Source organism: Meleagris gallopavo, chromosome 30 (assembly GCF_905368555.1).
Source record: "Meleagris gallopavo chromosome 30, MGAL_WU_HG_1.1, whole genome shotgun sequence".
Taxonomy (NCBI): domain Eukaryota; kingdom Metazoa; phylum Chordata; class Aves; order Galliformes; family Phasianidae; genus Meleagris; species Meleagris gallopavo.
The window spans coordinates 458,870-475,538 of NC_139433.1; the positions used below are offsets into that span (position 1 = coordinate 458,870).

The window sequence follows — 16,669 nt, forward strand, 5'->3', positions numbered from 1 at the left end:
AGGAGAAGGAACAGGGAAGAATGGCACAGGTTGTTTTTCCCAGCAAGGACTGTGCCTTCTCACCCTTTAGCTCACCCTGATTGAGTTAATAATGATACAAAGGCTGTGACAAAGCTATCTCCTGGGGAGTTTTTGTAATTCCAAGCCAAGCCAGGGTCTGGGCTTGCTGCTGGCCTTTCTGACACCAAGAGGAGGAAGGAACATGCAGTGGTGAGGCCCATTCAGCACTTGCCCTTGTGTTATGGACCTTCCACCGTATCGTAACTGGAGAGTCTATCTCATTCATCCAAGCCATGTTCTGGCCTCTACTGGCAACTACGAAGTATCTGAAATGCGTCCCTGGGCTCCTGACAGCTAAAAATCAGAAGTCAGAATTTCAGATTCCCAGGACTATTTTCTGTCCTGCCTACTAGCACTGGTCAGCCCACTACTGTTCTTGGCTGTAGTGGGAAATGAACATTCACAGGTCAGAACATACAAGCCTGAAACCAACACTATGTTGCTGTCATCTTCAGTTGGCCAAGCTTCTGGGTTTTCTTCACAGTATACAGTATGATGTTATGTTTTGGCATTAGGATATCAAAAGTAAGGCAGCAAACACCCTTTTCTTGGAAGTCATATGCTCTGGGAATATATCCCCTCAACACTCACCAGAGGCAAAGGGATGAAGGATAATGAAAGTGAAGGTACAGATTAACCTATCCAAGGCTTTCTGGAAGATGTGCAGAATATGTCAAATTGGACAGGAAACTAAAGGATCAAGTCACATGGGACAGAATAAAATCTATACCATATATCTGAGAGCATTGTCCCAACACTTCCTGAGTTCCAGCAGCTCAGGGCTGTGGGGCCATGGGGCTCCAGGGCACGCTGCTGCCTCAGACCCAACTCGGTGTCGACCAGAACCCCCAGGTCCCGTTCTGCAGGCTGCTGTCCGGCCTCTCGTCCCCCAAGGCCAGGGCTGCACACCCAGGGGCAGGATTCGGCCCTTGCTCTGGCTGCACTTCATGCTGCTGAGGATCGCCCAGCCCTGCCGTGTGTCAAGGTCTCTGCAAGGCCTCTCTGCCCTTGAGGGAGTCAGCAGCTCCTCCCGTTCAGGGCTGTCCTCAAACTCAGCATCCACTCCAGTCCTGCATCCAGGCACCATCTCCAGGCCAGACCTCTCCTTACAGATATCCTTACAGGATCCCATAGAGAGGAGTGTGATCTAAGAGGCTTGGAGAACACCACTGATCTCACTGGATTGCTTTCTAAATGTCTAAAATATCAAATAAAAGCATAAGAACTAAAGAGGAGATGCACTCCTGTTTATGCCATCAGCAAAATGCACGCAGTGTCTTTTTCTAGTTGGACCTCCAGAGCAGCCTATGGAGCCTGCTGGCATTGCAGAGCATTGCCTGGGTACACAGCTACTGCAGCAGAAGCTGTGCTATGGAAATCACGGAGCATTTGCAAGAAACAGCATCAAAGTGGGGAGAGATGTTGGAGTAATAAGTCTTCCCACTTGTCACATTTATTTATTTATTTATTTATTTATTTATTTATTTAAAGATGATGGAAATAAAATGTTGGAAGAAGAAACTTTTCAGGGCTCTCCAACCCCTATTGAGCTCACTTGGGATTACAAAAATATCTCCAATGCCTATTATCTTCTATTGGCAGTTCTAATCATCTGTTTCAGTACTAATGAACCCCAGAGACCCTCCACAGGTACCAAAATATCACCTTCAGACTAGGAGTCAACTGGTTCCTATGGATTCAGATGTTCTTCAGCCACTGGCAAAGCTAGTCTTACAAATGAGTCTCTCCCCACTCCCCTTGTCCTAGGTAGGAGCACTGTCAGGTCATTCTGATCTTCCAGTACTTGACATGGGCACAAAGCCCACCCCTGTTCCTGACCCCATAGCACAACACTGGCTCCTGCCAGAGCCCCTCTGCCTCCCTCCAGCTCTGCTGCTGGGTGGGCTCAGGCAAGGAGGTTCACACCAAAGCCAAGAAAACAGAAGTTCTTCATCACAGAACTCAGGGATTCCAAACAGACCCAGCCTTTCTGCAGGTTGATTCCCACAGTTATTGATGCCAGAAATGCCTGCATCGCACTGCTGCTCATAGCTGTGCTCACACTGTTGCTCTGGACCTCAGCATAGGAAACCAGGGAAAACAGTCCTGCACCACTCTCATCTGAGGAGTAGGGACACTGGTTTGCTAGAGCAGCAGTATTACTGCTCAGCTCAGCACAGGGATCCCTGAATCCCTCTCTCACTGGTGTCTCAACCCAGGGACCCTCATGTCAGCCTAAGTGCCAGACCCATGGCAGACATGGGACATCCCAGTTTTAGGAGCCCTGGCTCACCAGCAGTACATCCTGCCCTGCAGACAACACAGAGCAGCCAAAGGCACTTAGTCCCTGTCTGATGTTTCCTTGTATTTGGAGTTTACCATCCAGAACCCTTTTCCGAAGTCAGCTGGAGAGTTTTGCAGTGTCACACTACTTTTCATCCTCAATACTGATTGCAGCCACTTCCCACTGGGAAGAGGAAATTCAGGTTCATTCCCCCATCAGGCAGTGATGTGGCGCCCGCTGCTCTGCACTGCATGCAGGGACAGACCAACACTGCACTGCTGTTGGCTGTGACCCTTACGTCCCATCAGCTCCCTTCCTTCAGCATTGCACTACAAGAGAGCCCTCACCTTTCTCCTAATAGCAAAGTCCAGCTCACACACCTGAGCAGGAGTCACTGGAGCACTGCTTTCAGTACAGCCATGCTAGAGGCAGGGAACATAAAGAGGACAACCTGGGCAGCCTCCATCCTCCATGGTTTGCTGTTTTGCTCTCCGTATTTCTCTAACTGGCCAGGTAGTCCTTTCCTATTGCCCTTACTATGATGCACAGTATGACAACAGAAAGATTTCCTGCTTCTCCCTGGTTACAGGTACATCAACAAGGGTTGCTCTGAAAGTAATGCCTCCTGTTTTATGATGCCGACACACAGCATCAGAGGCAGACGTTGGTGAGATGGCAGTAGAGGTTGAACCTTCCCACCCATTACATTTTTTTTTTTTTTTTGTCATGTGACAGATGGCAGCAGAGGGGAGGTCTGACAAAACGCGTCTGACATGAGAGCGCAGATGGAGCAAATGGGGTGGCACTGAATTCCTCCTTGAGGAACAAATGGCACTCATTGAAGTTCACGGACACTGAATGTTCATGGAGACGAACCAATGGATGTGAGCATACTGAGGTGGTGTGTGGTGCATTTCAGCAGTGGTGACAGCAACCATGGGTCACCTCCACTGGTGCAGATTTGTGCGATGAGCGTGGCATGCAGTTATTGTTCATCACTGATGAAAATGAGCAGCTAGCGGTAATTATGTTGAACAAGGGTGTTTTGTAGCTAAGAATATGTTCTATCGAATAGTGTTATTGTGCTCTTTATCATAGTTTCCATAAATATGAACCATTACTATCAGTGTGATTTAGGTACCTCAGTGAATACAGTACCCATATCCAGGCAAAGTGGCCCCACTGCCCTCTGCAAGGAGCCAAGTGGAGGAAGACTTTTCTAACTGGTGGGAGGAGGTCTGAAGCAAACACCCATATCCAGAATGTAGGTCAGCATCACTGGATTCCACTGGGGAAAATCAGAAGGCTGCTCCAAGCAGAGGGCAGAATAAAGAAGGGAAAAGGAGAGGAGAGACAGAGGACATTACAACATGAAAGACCTTGAAACTGGAGAGGAAAAGTTGGTCTGCATTTGTTCACCTTCTGGGCCTTAATTCCTTCGTTAACACAAGTGCCTGATGATACAATTAAAGACAAACTCTCCCAAACCTGCAATGCAGACAGTCTGCACCAACAAAGGCTCCAGTGAATTAATCTCTGCATTTAGAGGTATCTTCCAAGCTTAGGAGCATTTTCCACATGGTGCAGCTCTTTGGGGTGGCCCAGGGCCAACGGATCCCCACACTCTGACCAGGCTCTATAGAGGAGCCCTCTGCACTGAGGGATAGGAGCAGAATGGCTGAGCCACAGCAGAGCTGGAGCTCATCACACACAATCAGCAGGAGCCAAGGTGGTGGGAGTGAGCACAAAAGATACAACAGACATCAGGAGAGGGAGCATGCAGTACAAAATGAGCCAGGACAAACAAACAAGGAGATAAGGGCAGGGCTGATAAGAGACTGAGTGCCAGTGTTGGTGGGGGTTGCAAGCAATAGCTGTTCTGTGACTTGGCCTAGGCACATCCGCCTGGCTGGCCTGCATGCCCCCCTGTTCTTTTGCATCATCAGCTCTCCAGGTTGTGCCCACATCCTGCCGTTTCTCCTTGTACTGCATCTTGTACTGCATGCAGCTGTGCCTCTAGACACCATGGCAGCACAAACACTAAAAACTACACATCTAAGCAAAAGAAAATGGGTCTTTGGGGTGGCCCCATCTGGCCTCAAGGTCTGGCAACCCTGCAAGATCCAGAACAACTTACTGACCAGCTTACCCCATCCTGAAACTGATGTCATCATAGAATGGTTTGGGTTGGAAGGGACCTCAAGGATCATCAAGCTCCAACCTCCCTACCACAGGTAGGGCCGTCAACCTCCATATCTACTACTAGACCTATCTAATGCTATCTATTAGTAGATGTCCTCACATCCCACCTTGGTACCTTCCCACAGCCCCCTTCCCTACCAGATGGGTTCTGTCCACATCCATGTTGTCCATGCACCACATGTTCACTAAGCATGACTCCCAGGAACTTAGGCAACAGTCTGCCTTGGCTGAGGGCCATCTGTGCCAACTACTCTGTCCCTTCCACACTTTGCACAAGACACCAAAAACCCCTGAACTCTGCTCCTGCCTGCAAGCAAGCCCCTGACCCAGCTCCCCTGCTGAGCAGCTCAATGGACACACAAGGCTGATCCTATTTACGTGGGCAGGAGGTAGGAGCAACATGCTGCTGGATGCTCACAGAGCTCAAGCAGCACCGAGATCATGGTTTTATGGCACTTCTATCTCCATCCCATTGCAAACAGCAGCGTGAACAAGAACCAGGCTTGTTAGATGCATCCCAACAGGCTGCATGAAAGGGATAGATGCAGCAAAACAGGCAGAGCCTCTCCTTGCATGGCAGTGAAGAGACTGTGGAATTCACAGTGATTTTTCACTTTAATTGCATGAGGACTTCCAGAACTGGCAGCACACCAACATCTCACACCATGCAAGCAGAGCCTTCATCCCATATCCACTATACCTGGATAGTAAAGGAGCATCTGTGATACGGTGAAAATTTGGACAACAGGGAGCAGGAGAGCGTGGCCAATTTGCCTCCGTGTATGCTGCTGCAGCAGTGTGTGACCATGCACACGTGTGCTGCCAGAAATGCATATGCATTTCCCTAGAGGTATGCATATCTGCCTGCACGCCCTGCCTGTCTCTGCTCAGATGTGCACTCAAGAACAACAAATTGCTCTGCTCCTCCCTGGAGGCTGAGTGGTTATCCATTTATTGTCGCTGTTCTTGGCCTATCACTTTCTAGTTTATTATCCCCTTGGATTTATTTCTTTTTTGTATTCAGTGCACTGGAAAACCAATACGCTTAGAGCATCAGCACTTAGAGATGCTTCCAGAGCCACGCTGCCAGAGCTGGATTGCTGCTGCCTGGAGCATACACCTGAGGCAGGACAGCTGCATGATGGAGACATCACAGCTCTGCCTGGCCACACTCCTCATGGCACAAGAGCAGGGATGAAGGCTGTTTTGGAGGCAGTTGGATGACATGGAGAAGAGGACTCTGAGTAACATAGGGGAGAAACACCTCTGGCCAACCTTGATAACTAGCCCTGAGGTAACTGCTGCTTGCAAGGGACTTGGAAGCTCTGAGCAGAAATAGAGGCAGTTTGTTGAGCTGACAAACTAGAGTTGCAATCACTGCAGATCTTGGGAGATCAAACAAGTGGGTCCCATGGGATCTACAGGAGAGGGACATAAGGCTGCATGAGGTCTGGTATGGCAGCACGCCCTGCCTCTCTGCAGATCCCTGGAGATGTACTTACCTCTGTGGCTCTGAGCCCTTCCAAGGCTGCCCACCCTTCCAAGGGCAGCAGCATCTGCTGGAGGGGAAGGATACACCTAAGGAAGAAATCCAATTGTTTCTCATGGGAAATGAGAAGTCACAGAGCAGTGAAAAGGAATTGCCTGGCTGTGCAAACCACTCAGTGCCAAGGTGTGCCTCCCCACTACCAGGTAATGGAGCAGCTCCCCCGGGGAGCTCTGAGCCCACTGCTCACTGCAGAGGGGTTGGACCAGATAACCTCTAAGAGCCCCTTCTAACTCAAACAATTCTATGAATTCTATGACCAGTCTGGGAGCACAAGAGCAAATACAGGGACAGGCTGTGGTAACATCGCCCTTCACAGCAGTTGCAGGGCTGTGAAGCAGGAGGAGAGGGCTGCTTAGCCCATATATCTGGCACACACAGCAGTTGTCCTGTCCAATAGCTCCCAAGACTATAAAGGTAATGCTTTAGTATCAGCCCCTGATTCAAATTTATTACTATGTTATCATATCATTACTATTATTACTATAAAAGTAGAGAGTCATGGCTGGGTCGTGCATGACCCCAGCATCTTGGATCGCTTCTGTAGGCAGAAGGATATTTAAGCTTATCCCAGAATTTTGAGAGCTACACTTACTATGTTTGATCCCATGCACATGACCACACTGCAACCCCCATCTCCCTCAGTACTCACACTCTGCTTGCCCATGGGGTCTCTCTGGGAGCTGGGATAGGAAACGAGGCCAATCTGATGCAGTACTTTCCTTCCAGCCTCACAGGTGTCAGCTGTGTTTTTGCAGCCTGGTTTTGCAGCACAGCTGGGAGAGGGAAGCTGCAGCCCTCCCCATACCACAAGGACAAGAGCAAACTTGAAGAAAAGCTTCCTGCAGCTGAGCAGAGAGTCTGCCCACCACAGAAGATCCAGCAGTCAGGAGCATCTTTTCTCTATGAATCTGCATATCTCACCTGAAGACAGTGAAACTCAACTGAGCTGTGCAGCTGAGCTCAAGCCTCAATGTAGGACCTGAAGTTTCATTCACCTTTCTCCCACTCTAAGATGGCTTTGCATGGCACCTGCCAATATACATATAGGATCCTGGCCAGCAACTGCTGCTGACAGCTCTATTCCCTGCTACTAGGCTCTGTAAAGCAGAGCACAAGGACTGCATACCTGTATGCTGTACTGATGTGTGAGTACAAGTGTTGAACAGACCCTGGAGCTAGTGCTGAGCTGCATGTGACAGCACACTTCCTGGATGAGATGCAGCACAGGCAATGACATATCAGCCCATATCAGACAGCTAGCCAATGACTAGTGCTGCCAGCTGTCAGTCAAGACACATAAAAAGCCCATGGAGAAAAGACCCAGGTGCTATGACAGCACTATTCTAGTCATCTAGCCCTAACCCAAGGCCAGTAACTCTCCATTCTCCAGGCTAAAACCAGCTCATGCCTCCCCAGCCAGTGCTTTGACTGAAAGCTGCTCCAGCATCTCACTGAGGAGTCTAAATGTGAGGACATCAGCACTGTGCACATCCAGAAGGAGCCCAACAGGAGTACTGGTATCTCCATCCTGGAGATCCACAGATCCCATTGCTTATGCCCTTCCCCATACAAAACCAGCACGAAGCCATTCGGAGTAGCATTGACTGAGGTCAGTGCCTGCTGACCCTCCCCTACTTCCAGAAGGGAGCATATGTTAACTGCCCTGCTTGGCAGTGCAAATTCAGTATTTGTCTTAGCATAGGAAAACATTTCTCTGCTGATGCCCACACAAAAGCCTAGGGAGAGGAGCTGAGGGCACAACATATCTAAAGGGTGGAAAGGCCTTGAGGCTGCTAAAAGGCAGCAAATCTGGAGCCTCACCAGCCCTTTACCACCTTCCATTCCAAGGGTGCCTGGTACCTCTGTGCTGTCCCCACTACAGCACCATGGCATCAGTCCATCCATTATGCAGGCTGCCCCAGATCACACCGTCTTTCAAGAGAAGACTGAAAATGGCCATCTGCTCATCAGCTTCACAACAGATGAACTCCTGCCCCTCTTTTTAGGCTTCCCTTTTTAGGCTACAGCAAGTTATACTGAACATATGGGGAATGGAAACTTGGGTTGCAGTGACTGTGAGCAGCACCGTCTCTGAGCCTCTGGGCTTCAGTGGGGCTGTGGGGACTGCTGGCACCAGTGATGGGCAGAACAAGGTCAGCTGATGGCTGCACACCTAGAGCTGTGTCGTGCTGCCTTGTTGCCTCGCACATTCAGAACCCCTGCAGCAAAGAATGGACAGAACTAGCAGTGCAGGCCTGGAGATAGCCAAGTTCATAAAAAAACTCATCATACCCAAAGGTGGAGAAGAATCTTTAGAGCCCAGACTCTGAAGACTCAGACTGGATATAGTTTGCCCTCAGAATCCCCCTAGAGGTGCAGAAAAGTAGGTGAAGTTGCAGCAAACTCACTGCACTCACATCATTGCACACTATGCTGGAAAGCGAGACAGAACACACAAACCAACAGTGTACCATCCCCAAAGCATGTCCAGTCTCCCAGAGATCACATATGAGTTGTGATACTTTTGGAATGTGGGACAAGAACAGACTTTCTTTTGCTCTACAGACTGCTAGCTCAGAGGCATTCAGTGCTATAAAACCTAAACAAGGCTGAAAGAGTCCAGTAAATAATGCTCTGCCTATTTTAGAGCTCCCTGGAGTTGTTTGTTCCTTTCTGCGAACTCAAATGATTGGTTTCCTGTGGACACAGTGCTCTCTGCTTAAACCCCTTTTGCTCTTAAATAGTCACATGAACTGGGTACAGCTTTAGTTACACCAAGTCCATTCAAGGAACAGCTAAATATGCTTTCAAATACAATGGTTTAATGATCAAAATCCTCCCCAAACACGGTTCTGCATTGGGGTCAGGAGCACAGAGACCCTGTAGCTGCTGGCAGACAGCACTAACCCCTGTCAGGACAGGAAGGGAAAGAGCTGGCAAATAAGGACCTGACAGGCCATCGATATCCACGGCCACATGGGTGTCAATGGACACCTGGAATGTGTTGTGCTCTGCCTTGGGGTGGCTGAAGGGCAAATCCAGAGATTATGAGTAAGAATTAAAGGGCAGGCTACCGCGGGTTATGAGTGCACAGACCACTTGATTAAGATAAGGAAGGTGATGAGGCATTCTATAGTCAGCTGGAAGTAGACCCGTGATCACAGGCCATGTTCTCATGGGGGACTTCAACTACCTGATATCTGCTGGAAAGCCTCACCTCCATCCCAGGAAAGGCGATGGAATAACTCATCCTAGAGGCCATTTCTAAGCATGTGGAAGACAATAAGTTGATCAGGGGCAGTCAACATGGTTTCACCAAGGGGAAATCATGCTTAACCAATCTGGTAGCCTTCTATGGCAGAATGACTGGCTGGATAGATGAGAGGAGAGCAGAGGATGTTGTCTTTCTTCAGCAAAGCTTATGATGCTGTCTCCCATAAATCCTCACATGTAAGCTCAGAAATTGTGGGATGGATGAGTGGACAGTGAGGTGGATTGAGAATAGGCCAACATCATAAAATAGGAGGCATTACTTTTGGACCAGCCCTGCTAATACTGTATAACATAGTCAATATTTTTTATTAAAACATTAAAAAAAAAAAAGAGAGAACAACAAAAACATAATATTGGTGGGATACGTAGCACTGTTTTTGTGAAACTAACACATCAGTGTGGTTCAGTGGCAGTGGCTGCAGTTCTCAATGAGCTCTCAAGGTGGTTGTCACATTTTTTATGACATTTTGCTCTTCCTGTGTTTCATCCTTGACAGCAGTTGTTCACAGATGTACGTACTGCCAGAAAGCGATGGCATGAGCACGATGTGACTGTGAAGGGAGGGATATTTCTCTGGTAAGAGAGAGATTTATAGAGGTATAATGAAGAGACATGGTCAAATTTTCCTTTGACTTGAATGTCTGTTTGCAACTCCATACATTCCATTTGACGACTCACAAGTAATGGATTTACACTGGCTGAAAATGGAGTTGCAAATGTACCAAACATTTGATGATCTTTTTTAAGGCACTCTTGAAACTTCTTCTCCTCTCCACACAATAAAATCTGTGTTGGAGGGCAGCCCCCCACCTTGGGATGCTCAAGGTGCATCCAGTCATCTTCTAGACAGACCTCAGAGAAGGCAGATCCATCACTGATGTGATCACCAATGCCGCAGTTTGGGAGAAAGCGTCACACATTGCCTAGAGAGGTGCTCTGGGTTGGGATCACACAGAGCCTCACATCAGCAGCACCCCTGGAGGATCCCCACCAACTTTGAGCTCAGACTGCATGGTTGGAGCGAGTACTGCGTTGGATGTCACAGTCTGCTTCTGGAATAGCCACTGTCCCTTCCTAATTAAATGGATAAGAAAAGGTGCAGGCTCAGCTCTGCAGCCCTGCTGGCTAGGTGCTTGCTGCAGCAAAAACACAAGGCCTGCACCTCTCAGCCAGCGAGCAGCCAGCTTCACAGGACTGGCTACCCAGAGAAATGGAAACGTGCAGGGATGGGCTGCCCATCATCCCCAGTGGAAAGAGTGTACCTATGGGGTTGGTGGGGAATGTGAGGTGCTGCTGGCCTACTTCTATCTTCTACAGGATGCTGCTGGAGAAAACAGGCAGAGAGCACAGGGCCCTAGGGAGAACAGCAAATCCGTGGGGCAGTGTGGTCCATGCAGATCATTACTCCTGCCCCAAAATTTGGTCTGCTTATCTCAACAGTGCAATCGAAAGGTCTTGGGGCAATGCTGAGCAGCAGGCCTGGGATGCAAAATGGTCAACAGGCTCGAGACTCGCAGGCAGAGCTCTGCTGAGAGCAGGCGCAGGGCTGGGGACCTCAGGGATGCTGACCCCTGGAGATGTGACCATTTCATGCCCAGGTTACAAGTCATGGTTCAGGTCATTGCAGCTCTGTCCTGGCAGACAGTGAGTACATGTGCTGCTGCCAAAGGGTCTCAGCAGCCTCCCCTGCTCCCTGCTCCTCCTGCCCCATTGCCTGGCCCTGTGCCCTGGAGCAGCCAGCCCCATGTCACCCTCCACCCATCTGGCAGCCTTCTTCATTTGTCTTGATGTCTTTAATCCTTCAGTTAAGCGGTGCTGTTCTGCACTGAGAGCAGGAAAGCAGCAGCCTAATGGCCATTAAGTTCCCCTTCAGAAAATTAGATTCTGATTTTACTTCGTAGGCAATATTTGCTGTGAAATCAGAGCAACTCCCAGGCGCCTGACAGCCCAAATGTGTTTTCTCCATAGGAGCAGCTGCTCAGAAAACACACCAACTTGGGATCTACATACATTTCACAATATGAAACAGTTCATAGCCAGGAGCCAGAGGATGCCACCAGCTTCTGTCACCCATGTCAGCTTCCATGAGCAAACCACACTGCCAAGGAAACAGGCCTGCTGCTGCAGCCCTCTGGGCTTGCAGCATCCACCCACAGCTTGTCATTGCTGCAGCCCCATCCTCTCCACCATCACCAAGGAGTGCTGGTCAAGGATGTCACTCCACCCCCAGAGAGGAGTGGGAGAGCTGCCCCTGCAAGGCTGCAGGCAGAGCAGCAGAGTTTACCAAGCTCTAGGAAAAAGAGCACATTTCTCTGTTAGCAGCACGGTGAGGAAGGCAGTGATGCTTTGCTCTCTGCCAGTGCTGCCTTCAACAGGTGGGTGGCACATTGCTGGGAGCAGCTGGTCTCTCCCAGCATGGAGAGCAGGTTGGCAGGCAAACAGTGCCGCGGGGGTTCCGCATTCATAGAGCAGTGCTGAGTCCTTTCCAGGGGGAGCAGCAAGCTGCCGCTGTGCCCACGCCTTTCTTATGTTCTGCAGTTAATGCACAGTGCCCCTTCCCCTCCTGGAAGCAGAGCCATGGGAAGTGCTCCTGAGAATGTGTCCCACAGAAGCTCACCGAGGGTTCCCTGGGCTTCAGGGAAGACTGCAGTCGTGCCCTGAAGATTTGGGTATTTAGTGCCAGCAAGGATCAAGCTGGTGCTGGATTCTTAGAAGCATGCTACAACAGAGCCCACTGCCACCCAGCCCACCTGCCCAGACAACCTGGAGGCAGCCAAGACTGCACACATTTTTCCTGCCACCCCCTCCACCTGCTCTACAGAGGCACAGCAAGAACCACACATGAACTGAACCAGGAGGATGTTTGCAACTCTGCCATCTCCCAGCTGCAAAACCGGGGCTGGCACATTCTGAGTGATATCATCACCAAGGAACGCTCCCAGACTGCCTGCTCTGCTTAGCTGCAAATTGAGCACCCCAGGGACAAATCTCCACTGCATGCAGTGGTTCTGCTCAGCTCATGATCTGTGCCCCAGACTGACCAGGATCCGATAAGGGCAAAGCAACCAGAGTGCAAAGCTTTGTGCCTTGGTGCAGTACCACCGCCTGAGCTTAGGGTGCTGAGGCATTTGCAGTGCATCGAGTGAGCCTTGTCCACCAGGCAGAACTGGAGTCACACTTCCCCCTCTACTGCAGACAAGAGGACCCTGCCATCCTAAGGATTTTACCTCCTTTACTTTGGGGCTGATTTATGGCAAATTGTAATAGCTGGGAGAAAGCGGAAGAGAGATGGGAACGTCGAGGAGATAAAGCTGGGAGTCCTATAGATACTGTCAAATGTGTACCTGTCACTGCCAACAACAGCTTTTACCATTATATTTAACAAAGGGCTCTGCACCAAAAACTGCTTGCTCCAAGCAGTCTCATCGCTGTCTTCCCAGGGTTTGGAAGAGCTGGATCTCCTCTGCCATGGGCAGGGCTCACTGGCACTCTCAGTATTGCAAGGAGAGTTCCTGCAGCTCCAACTCTTCCTATGGGGGCTGAGATTGAAATTTCACAGCTCCTTCCTGCTTTCTCTTTGGCTTCTTCCTTTATCCCAAGGCTTGGTGCAGTTCTCTGAACAGACCCACAGCTCCGGAAGGCAGAAATCAACTTAATTGAATTCAAAGTTTCTCTGATGCACACCAGCACTCCAGACCCGGAGGGTGGGTATTCTCTGAAGACCTTCAGCGCAAAGGGTTCTTTTGCAGACCCCCACTGCATCCTGCTGCAAGAACTCCACAACCAGCAGTTTTGCAGCAGCCGCAGAAATTCCCTATTTTTCCCCCCAAGAAAAAGTAAGACTCCCCCCCCTTACCCCAGCCCGACGTTCTGGCGTCGCGGTGGTATTTCTTCCCAGCCCCCTTTTGAGCTCCGGACCGTCAGATCCCGGCTGCGCTGCCGCTCAGGAGACGCCCCACAGCTCCGCAGGGCGCACCGCGGGCGATGCAGCCGCACCGGGGGAGCGGCTCGGGACGGAGACGGGGACCGGGGGGATGGGGGGCGGTGGGGCGGTGGGCTTTCCCTACGCGTCGCAGCCTCCGGCGGGCGGTGCCCGGCGCATCCCGGCCGGGTGAGCATCTCCGGTTTCGGTGGCACCGCGACTAAACTTTCCCGGCAGCATCCCCACACCTTCCCGGTGCGATGCCCGCTGTGCCCCCCCGCCCCCCACCCGGCTCACCTGCGCTCCGGGCGGCAGGAGAGGGCCGCGCCCGCCCCGCGGCTCTCCGAGCCCATCCGGATCGGCCCCGTTCCGCAGCCTTCCCGGCTGATGGAGCGCAGCAGAACCGCCGCCGGCGCTTTGCGGGGCCGGGGTTTGAATTCGTCCAACCCGCCCTGATTGGGCTTCGAGGGGGGGGAAAGGGAGGGGGGGGGCGGGGAGGCTCCGGGGTGGGGCCCGGGAGTGGGGGGGAAGGGGTTGGGGTAGGGGGAAGCGGGAGGGGGTGGATGATGCTGGGGTGCGGTGTGGGTGGGAGGTGATAACGTGGGGATGCGGGGGGCGTGCGTTGGGCGCGGCGGTGCGGTGCTCCCGCGGGGCCGGAGGGATGCGGTGGTTGTGGGGAATGCGGGGGAATGTGCTGCCGTGCGGGGGGAGTGTGTGTGCGCGGGTTTGTAGGGGGGTGGGGGGAATGCGGGGGAGTGCGAACCCCTTCGGGGAGCCGCGGAGCCGCAGGGCAGTGGGGGGGACGCAGTGGGTGTGGTGCTGCAGGAGGACCTCGAGGCTGCGGGGAGGAGTGGTGGGTGCCACGGGGGTGTTGTGGAAAGGAAAGCGGATCGGGTGATGCCTGTGCGTGTGGTGCTGCGGGGTCACGGTGCCGTGGGGAGCGACCGCGAGGACGCGGGGGGCCATGAAAAGCCTTAGGAGTAATAGGGATGCAGCGCTGTGGGGATGTGAAGGGGCGGAGGTGCAGCGTGTTTTGGAGATGCAGTGGGATACGTGGGGATGAGTGACTGTGCAAAGGTGTGTGGCAACCACAGAGGAGCATCCCAGAAGTACCAGCGTATCTGCTGGGACCACAGCGGCTGATGTGGCTACCACAGGTCTGAGCAGGGAGGATGGGGGCATCTGCGGGCAGCAGAGGGAGAGGGGAGGAAGCACAGCCCAGTGGATGCTGGAGAAAGGGACACAGCCATAAAGCACATCATCCAGGCTGAGACCCTCCCAGGATTTCTCAGCCAGAAGATCCCTACCAGATGTAGCACTGCTGCTGCTTGTGCTCAGCTGGGAGCAGGTTTTGCTCTCAAAGATTAGCAAAGCTCCCCCAGCACTAAGGACAAGAGAGGCTGGAGTGCAGTCAGTCCCCTCAAGCTAAGTGTTTCCAGCACACCATCAGACCATCCCAGCAGTCAAAGTACAGTCACACCACAGCCATTCCCTGCCTGGATTTACCCCTCCCTGAACTCCTGAGCAATGCACCAACATTGGCTTTCCACACAATCCCAAGAGCAAAACACAGAGGAGATGACCATGCTCCCCACCACTCTCTTCTCAGATTCAGCCTAATGGGGCTTTGAGCTCTGAGGCCTCCTGTGCCTGTTCCTGTCTCTTGTCCTGGCAGCTGGGTTGTGTCACTCACACTTTTGTCTTCTGCAAAAGTACAGAATAGATATAGATGGTCATAAAGGTATTAGAGGGGCTTTCAAAGCTGTGTTCACTGCTGATGGGCATGGTGGGGGTCGGCACAACTTTTGGGGTGCTCATGCTCACAGGGCTATGGCCAAAAGAGTGCTGCCTCCCCACACACTCAAGTTTCTTCTAACGCACCCCATAGTGGGACGTGTAGCCACAGCATCCAGTTGAGCATTCAGCCATGTTGGACTCACCCATGCTCCCTCCTTCCTGCTCCTTTCCCCAGGGATTTTGGCTCTGGGAGCACATGGGGTGTCCCTGTGACACTGAGTGCTGAGAGGCTGAATGCTGTGACAGCCATTCTCTGTGCAGTATTCTTCAGATATGTCTGGTGTAAGCACAGACAGCTGCCTGCAAAGTCCTTCTTCTCTCAGCACTTTGTTCCTGCAGGTGGATTGAGCACGCTGGATGATGGACCTATGTGTACATATGTGTGTTACCCAGGCCGTGGCCAACCAAGCTTGGGGGGAACTGTGAGACATACACAGATGAATAATGATGGATGAAATTCAAACCCTCCTAGCACCAGAATGAAACCAAAGGCACTCCCTCCTCTACCCCAATGCCTGGTGCCCACCCAGCTCCCTTTGAGGGCACAGTGTGGGCAGTGAGGGGCTCTGGTACAGGGCATCTCCCATATGTGGGCCACAGCACAGGTTGTAGCTTCAGCCCCAGGGTCTGCCTTCAAAACAGGTAATCTCAAAGTGACACAGCTGCACCTGGTGCCACAGAGGACAGGAAAAACCCCGAGATACAGCACAGATGTCACCACAACAAGCTGGTGTAGAGGCTGGGGATGTTCGAGTCAGGAAGGATAATAATACATTTACACTAAGTCATACCCTGCTCTCCTCCTCCAGTTCCTCCAACATCCCCAGTCACTGCAGGGGCTGGGAGGAGATGCAGGGGAATGATATCACCGGAAGACAGCCCAAGCAGGACCCACATCCCCTGCCCACTGCCAGAGCCATGTGGCACTGCTCCTGGCATCTTCAGGGCTGCCTTTGCTCCTCATGAGCTCTGGGGCCAATTGAGCTCTGTTCCTGGAGCACTTGCCAGGGCCAGAACAAGTTGTGGCTGCAACAGAATTCCCACTTCCACAGGTCCATGCTGGTCTTATCCTGAGAGATTATTTTAGCACATGCTGTATTCAAGGCAAACCGTTCCTGCGGGGATCTGGTGATCCTTTATCTCTGTCCCCAGTGCTGGGAGGAACATGAGGAGTCCTGTTGTTTAGAAAACCCTCCAAAGCCCTAAGGGGATTGACTGAGCTGAATGCAGGTGCTTTGGCACAGCCTTTGGGACACACTGCAGATATCTCCCCATCACGTCACGGAGGGTACTTTGCAGCAGCTTCTCAAGGCCCATTTGTAGTGCAGCCGCACTTCCACCACTCTTCTTCCCCTGCCCCTCGTCCTATCCTGGAAGCACATTTGCCCAGAGGCAAGAGCAGAGCTGCTCAGCTGCCAAAGTGGAACACTCAGAAGTTCATTCTGGGATTGCCATGCAGTGTGAAAAGGTACCCATTGGCCAGATGGGGCCTTTGCTTCAAATGCGGTGGAAAGCTCAACGTCAGAGTGCAGCCCTGTGCTCTCCAATGCTGGAAGAGGCTGCTCACCCTCAGCCATACAAT

General features: G+C 51.8%; 1 protein-coding gene across 7 annotated transcripts in view; it reads right to left on the reverse strand.

The window, feature by feature from the left end:
- The window catches only part of CTXN1 (cortexin 1), an 89,798-nt gene extending 76,032 nt beyond the window's left edge, over positions 1–13,766 (reverse strand). For 4 of the 7 annotated variants that reach the window (XR_014880125.1, XR_014880124.1, XR_014880121.1 and 1 more), the window contains exon 1: positions 13,588–13,766. The gene's annotated coding sequence lies outside the window, so the exon portion shown is untranslated. Of the gene's footprint in view, positions 1–13,224; positions 13,345–13,587 lie in introns of those variants that run through there. The other 3 variants (XM_085211431.1, XM_085211432.1, XR_014880123.1) reach the window with 2 other exon arrangements.
- Positions 13,767–16,669: the final 2,903 nt, after the last annotated feature.